At 33.0% G+C, this 7456-nt stretch overlaps 1 non-coding gene across 1 annotated transcript; it reads right to left on the bottom strand.

Moving 5' to 3' along the window:
- Positions 1 to 7136: 7136 nt before the first annotated feature.
- Positions 7137 to 7245, bottom strand: LOC112101633. Its single transcript, XR_002907656.1, has one exon. It is a non-coding gene; the product is annotated as a small nucleolar RNA R71 (small nucleolar RNA).
- Positions 7246 to 7456: the final 211 nt, after the last annotated feature.

Here is a 7456-nt window from a genome sequence, read left to right as displayed (position 1 = left end):
ACAGTGACGCGGTTTGGTTGAAAATAATCCTGTGTGATGCATGTACCGTACGCGAGATTTTTGGTCCACTGATATGTGGCCACGTCACCATGAACAGTACATAAGAATTTTAGTCCAAAAGGATCATGACACCTCATCAGTCCATGCCACATCATCGGTCAATGCCACGTCATCGATCCGTCTATGTGAACAGTGTCGTGAACAGTAACGTAGACAGTACCGTACACGTGAATAGTACCGTACATGTGAACAGTGCCATTTTTCCTTTTATGCTCCTCCTAAGGTTTTCGACCGTCCTGAGTTCAAAAGTGATGTCTGTTTTACCGTCTGATCTCTCGTTTATTGTGAAATGACTATGATGCCCCTAAAATACATAAAATACTTAATTAAAATAAAACATTCGGAATTAAATCAAAAGAAGGTTAAATACATAAAAGTAAGGGTGTTAGTAAAACTAGAAGTATAAAATGACGATTTTCTCCTTTATAAATATACATTTTCTAACACTCAACACACCCCCCAACCAGCTTATTGCTAGTCCCTAGCAAATAAAGGGAAAATAAAATTTAAATCCAAAATAATAATTTTTTTTAACACTCATGTTTATTCAATTAGACTAATGATAGTAATCAAATAAAAGTATAAGCATTATCTCAAGTCTAAAGAAACACCACATCCACATGAATCAGCCTAGTAGACTTTATCATATCTACCTTCAAGAATGACATGTTAAACCCCAAAATCTCACTGGAAGTAGTGACACTCTCACAAAGAAATTAAACCCAATAAAAATAGTCACTCCAATGAATGGTAATTGAGAGAAAAAAAATGATATCATATGCTCTCACCAAGATGAAAGAAATATGCCCTTAGCTAATAAATAATACGATCTCAAGTCAAACAAAAATGCTAGTCAACCCACTTTATTTATCTTTTTTTTTCTTTTTTTTATTATGCATCACTACATCTTTTTAGCCCATATAACTAGCTTCTACTTCAGACTATAGTTCCCTAAAATCAAAAAGGACTTTTATTAAGACGTAACGTAGGCTAGGGACATGGTTAACAAAAAAGGGAAATAAGGAAAACAAAGTGTATGTTTGAGAAAAATGCAGAGAATTTTTTTTTTTTTTTAGAAGTTGCAAGGTGGATTTCACCTATTATTGTTATTATTTTTTTTTCTTTTTTTTGAAACAATTTTTTTTAAACAATTTTTTTTTTTGCTTTTGCTTGGCACAACGTGACTGAACAAAATAATTATTTACATTTTTCTCAAACATAAATAGGTGATGGAACTTATAAGACATCGGGTAATACTCCAAATCGGAGTGGGTCAAGATGATAAGTTTAACAAATAAAAGGTTTTTTTTTTTAAAAAAGGCTCAAAATGGTTAACTATGGATATTTCACAAAAGGGATGGCTAGAAAGGCTCAAACGGATCAAAAATGGCATTTCCATCATCTTTTAGGGCTCTAAATAACCTTCCATATCTACTAGTTAGATGGGCCTCCAAATGTAGCAACACACATTTTTTTTTCTTCTTTTGTTTTTAATTTTATAATTTTTTTTAAGGGTTAACTCAAAAGAAATCTAGAGATCGTGTATACAAAATAAACTACTAAGCTGTATAAAGAATGGGCAAAATGATTACTCTCCATGAAAAATGATAGGCTCAAAAACTCACTTGATACTTATTATGACATGTTCATTCCTTCAAGCAACTCATATTTGTCTTCGACATCAACATGTAAAGTAGGAAACATGGCGTAACATAACTTAAGACCAAAGATAATATAAATACTAAAATTTGAAATTAATCATGTCATCCAATGTTAAAACAAATCACACAATTTTTTTTTTTAAAACAACATTCTACCCCCCAACCTATTCTAAGCATGAAAGGAAAATATACATGCAGAAATGTGAAAATGATGCAGAAAAACTACTTAGAAAAGTTACACTTAAAATGATAGAAAAAAAATTTTTTTTTTTAACTTAGAAGATGCTTTTCTAGAGGCACTACACTCCATATTCAGCCATCTTCGACTCAAAAATTTTGAAAATGTATATTTATAAAGGAGAAATTAAAAAGAAGAAGAAAAATGAACATCAAAACATAATGAAGAAAAAGAAAATGTCTATATTTTTTATTTTTTTATTTAATTTTTTTTGTTTTTTTTTCAAACGATGAAGATGTGTTTCTAGAATAACTACACTCCATATTCAGCCATCTTCAACACAAAAAGTTAGCAACAGTTAGTTTCTACAACAAAAAATCAGTAAAAACTTAACCAGGATTCCACAATTGTCGACTATTCCCTCCCCCCAACCAGAACGAAACATTGTCCTCAATGTTTGAAAGGAAAGAAGTAGAGTTTAGAAGACATCACCTGGGTGGTGCAACACAGAAGAAAATATTTACAAGCGGAGAGTTAAATCTAATTTGTACTTCTTACTGCGGCTACTGTTACCATCATTATTCGGACGCTCCAACACAAAGGTCCAGGGATCTGGCTCCGGTTTATAAGCTTGTAACAGATCAAGTAGCTCATTAGTAGTGTGAGCACAAATAAAAAGCTTTTTGGCATTGGAAGGAACGAAATAGTTTTTTATTCATGGTTAAGAAATGCGATAAAGCCATCATAAAAATTATTGACATTTAACAAACCGATGGGTTTCTGGTGAATGTGCAGATGGGCCCAAGATGCTAGTGTGATAAGTGCCTCTAGTGTTGCAAGATCTCCTGGAAGGAAAATAAAAGCATCAGCATGATTAAACATTTCAGTTATTCTTTCTTGCATACCTGAGACGACTAATTCTTCTCCAGTCGGTGAGTCAGACAAACTGCCCAAAGGTTTTAGGACTCTTGGGATGATGCCTACACTTGGCTTCCTTTGACAAAAGCAGCTTCTGAAACCAATTTTGATAAGCCTCGGTTACCTCCTCCATACACCAAGTGTAATTTTCTCTCTGCTATACTTCGACCAAGATCTACGGCTGCCTCAACGAACTCTTTATGTTTGCCATATTTAAATCCAGAAAGCACACAAATGTTCTTGAATTGTCTATTGGGAGTAGCTGCCATCGGAATATTTCTCAAAAATAATTTGTGAGTGCTTAACAAAAAGTCATATTTAAGAATCTTGGTGACAGTGGATCACAATTGTGTATGAGGTGGCATGTCAGTGTCAAATAACGCGTAAAGCACATGATTCGTGAGTCAAAAAGGAAACAGTAAAAAGAAGAAAAAAAATAATGATAAAATAAAATTATTAAAGACAATAATGCAAAAGATAAAATAACAGTAAATAAAATAACAGTGAAGTAAAAGGATATTTACAGGTAGTTGCGACTGTGGCTCACATCTTCCTCTGGTTTTACGTCCAGAAACAGTTTGAACGCCCTCTATGGGTCGAGGATGGGCTTCCCATCCAGTTTTCTTATAAACTAGCAAACAAGGTCATTTATAGTCAGATTCCCGAGACTATATCGTGCATGCTCTTTCTGGAATAATGGCCATAACTGGAGAATCGCTCCTTGTACATATCCACTAGGATGCGTTTCAAGAGACAAAAGGATATCATCCAATGACTCCTTATTCAAGTCATCCCTAATGAATTGAATCTTATCTTCCCTGTTATCAAACAACATTTCTAAAGAACATGGTTTTTTATCGCAACTCATTCTGGCACACTTATGACAAGCAACAGAAATTCTTCGAGCTCGTCGTTTTCTTGTATAATTTCCTTTACCACAACCAGGCATGTATGCAATAAATTTTGGAGGTAACTCACCTGCCAATCGTACTTTCGCCTCGATTAACCAACGGATATCAGCAGGTATGTTATTTCTCATGAGCATGGTTTTTTATCGCAACTCATTCTGGCACACTTATGACAAGCAACAGAAATTCTTCGAGCTCGTCGTTTTCTTGCATAATTTCCTTTACCACAACCAGGCATGTATGCAATAAATTTTGGAGGTAACTCACCTGCCAATCGTACTTTCGCCTCGATTAACCAACGGATATCAGCAGGTATGTTATTTCTCATGAGCAATCGCATGTATTCGGACCGAGCTTTATAGATTGTAAGGATGACATTCTGAGGAAGTGAAGGGAATCACTTGTGAAGCTTCGCTAGAGTCTCGTTTCTGTCCATACCTTCGCCTCAGAATATCAATTATTATGGGAAACTAAAGTAACCGACTTGATTGTCACGGAGTATCGTTATCTGCCACTTCACTGGGGTAACAAACTAAAGCACACAAAAAGAAAAACAAATTAAAACACACAAAGAAAATTAAAATCGTCCTCTTATTGAATTTACCTCAAGCTCCAACTGGATGTCGTAAACACTTCTCTCAATGTCTCCGAGTTGGCTTTCTAAACCCTCAACATAGGATACTAACTCTGGTGGTTGCAGAGTCCAAATACGATGTGTTTTACTGATTAGTATTAAAAATTGTTTAATTATCAAGCGATAATATGTTATTTTATGCTTATGTTATAATTTATATTTGTGTTTATGTAATATATTATGAATTATTAATTATGTTTTAAATATATTTAATTTTGTGTATTTTTATGTGTTTATTAGGAAAATTATTAATTTCACGTACTTCGAGGCTCCAAACAGATAAACGGAGGTCAAATTTGGATTCCGGAGGTCCGAAAACCTTAAGATCAGTCAAGATCGGCTTAAAATTAGGCTTGTGTAAAAAAAAGTTGACTTTTCCTGTTGACCGAGCACTGATTGGATGATGAAATGAGCTTACAATAGATATGAGTGCATGGGATAATTGGCAATCTTGACTAAATCTCAACCGTTCATGATTCAATGGCCATGATTGTGCCACGTGGCAATGGTTGGTGAAGCAAGTTGGAGGATCCGAATCTTTGTATTCGGGTCGACCCGATCCACCCATTAACCCGCCAAATCTCAACCGTTCTTTGGGTAAATCGGACGAGTCAAATGATGCCATGTGTGATGTTGACTTTTGAAGTTTGACCAGCCATTGGATCTTGATCTAAGGGTTGTGAGGAGCACATGCATGAAGCCTATGATGGACCGCAAAGCACTGGATTATGAATTTATTTTTCTATAAATAGAGCCTCATTTTTATGTTTTAATCATCTCTCTACAACTCTCTTCTTCTCAAATTCTCTCCATCTCCTTGTAATCTTGATTTCCAGGTGTGTTTTTAATATTTTGTATAATTATTTTCATTAATAAAATTAGTTTTATTTCCAATTTTAGTTGTTTTTATTTCTTTTAATTATAAGTAATTCAATTTTACTACTTCTTTTTATTTTAATTATGCTTAACTAAATAATATTAGTTAGGGGAAGGTGAAACTCTTAAGAAATAAATATGATTTAATCAAATTCTATGTTTAATTTTATAAATTAAATTATTTTCTATTTAATTTTATACATGTTTTATATTTTGAAAATTTGATTTATTGTAGACAAACAAATGAATTTGGCACAATAAATTCTTAAGATCTTAATATAAGGCATGGTGAAATGGTATTTTGACTTATTGTAGACAAATTAAATTTTGGCACAATAAATACTTAATCCATCATAAAATTAAAGGGAAAATAATAATAATTTGTATAATTAATCTTTTGAGTAATAAATCTAAAACAAATTGGCAAAAAGAATTTATTAAGTTTTATTTATTTCTAAGAGTGGATCCATAACCCTAACTAGTTCAATTCCATAGTTTCATTTAAATTAAGTTGTTTATATTCAAGTTTTAATTTCAATTTTTAGATAAAATAAAATAAACTAATTAAATCTTTTCTCTGTGGATCGACCTCGGACTCACCGAGTTATAATACAACAAGACACTCTTATACTTGGGAGTTAAAATTTACTTTTAAGTTGTGTCAAGTTTTTGGCGCCGTTGCCGGGGAAAAGTTTTTTATTTGGTTTGTTTTTCCGTTTTTATTTTTCTCTTATATGTAAAATTTCGTTTGCCCCCTTTTCCTTTTCTTAAATTCTCTTTTGTCCCCATATCTTTCATAATTCTCGTTTCACCCCAACAGTTTCCGTTTCTAGCCCAATCTTCTGGTAATTACGTTCGGACCCCGATATCTTTCAATTGTTTCACTTTCATCCCAAATTGCTAATTCTAAACTTCTAAAAATTACAGTTTGACCATAAAATTAAAAATAATTTGCAATAGAATCCCTAGACGAAATTCCTCAACATAATCAAGACTTGGACATATTTGGACATACTTTGGACATATTTGGACTTATTTTGGACCAAACTAACTTTAACTATTAACTCTAATTACTAATTTTGGACCAAACTAACTTTAACTACTAACTCTAATTACTAACTCTTAACTTACTAACAGCTAACTCCTAACTTCGTATTTTTTTTTTTTGCTTTATTGGTGGGTTTAACCACCAAACTAACTACTAACCCTTAACTTTTATTTTCAGTTATTTAATTTTCAGTATTTATTTAATTTTGCATTTTTTATTTTTTTAATTGGTGGGTTCAACCACCATTTTTGTTATTTAATTATTTGCTTATTTATTTATTTTATTTTATTTTGTTATCAATTTGTGTAAATATTATCTTTATAACATAACCCTTGCATGAGACGTTGGTCTCGATCTTCAAGTGGCAGGTTAATTCGTAGATCTCAATCTCCACCACCAATCATGGATGAGAATGAAGGCAAAAACGTTTTGGGCGAACTTAATCCTCAAATTGATCAGGGAGACAACCAATCTCAACATGGGCATGATCAGAATCAACCAAGGACTCTGAGAGACTACATGAATCCAACCAGAACCGGAGCACCGTCGTGTATAGTATTTCCTCCAGAAGCATCTCAATTCAATTTTAAACCAGGTATTATCCAACTTTTACCAACATTTCATGGTTTAGAATCTGAGAATCCGTACTTGCATCTAAGAGATTTTGAGGAAGTTTGTAATACATACACGGACCAAAATTGTAGCATGAACATAATTAGATTAAAGCTTTTTCCTTTTTCATTAAAAGATAAAGCTAAAACTTGGCTACAAAACCTTAGATCTGGATCAGTAAGAACTTGGAATAACATGCAAGAACAGTTTTTGAAAAAATTCTTTCCACCTCATAGAACAAATTCTTTTAAAAGGCAAATCACTTCTTTCACTCAAAAAAATGGAGAAACATTATACCAATGTTGGGATAGGTTTAAAGAGTTGCTTAACATATGCCCACATCATGGTTTTGAAACTTGGCGATTGGTCACTTATTTCTACGAAGGCTTAATACCCCAAAGTAGACAGGTTGTTGAAATGATGTGTAATGGTGAATTTAGGGATAAAAATCCTGAAGATGCACTAGATTACCTTGACCAATTAGCTGAAAATGCACAACATTGGGATACTGTTGGAACTTTTGAATTGACAAATAAGCAACAATCATCTCCATCTAGTGGA

Source organism: Citrus clementina, unplaced genomic scaffold, assembly GCF_000493195.1.
Source record: "Citrus clementina cultivar Clemenules unplaced genomic scaffold, Citrus_clementina_v1.0 scaffold_9, whole genome shotgun sequence".
Lineage (NCBI taxonomy): Eukaryota > Viridiplantae > Streptophyta > Magnoliopsida > Sapindales > Rutaceae > Citrus > Citrus x clementina.
Note: the sequence above shows the minus strand (reverse complement) of the source record. Positions and strands in the feature narration are given on the sequence as shown.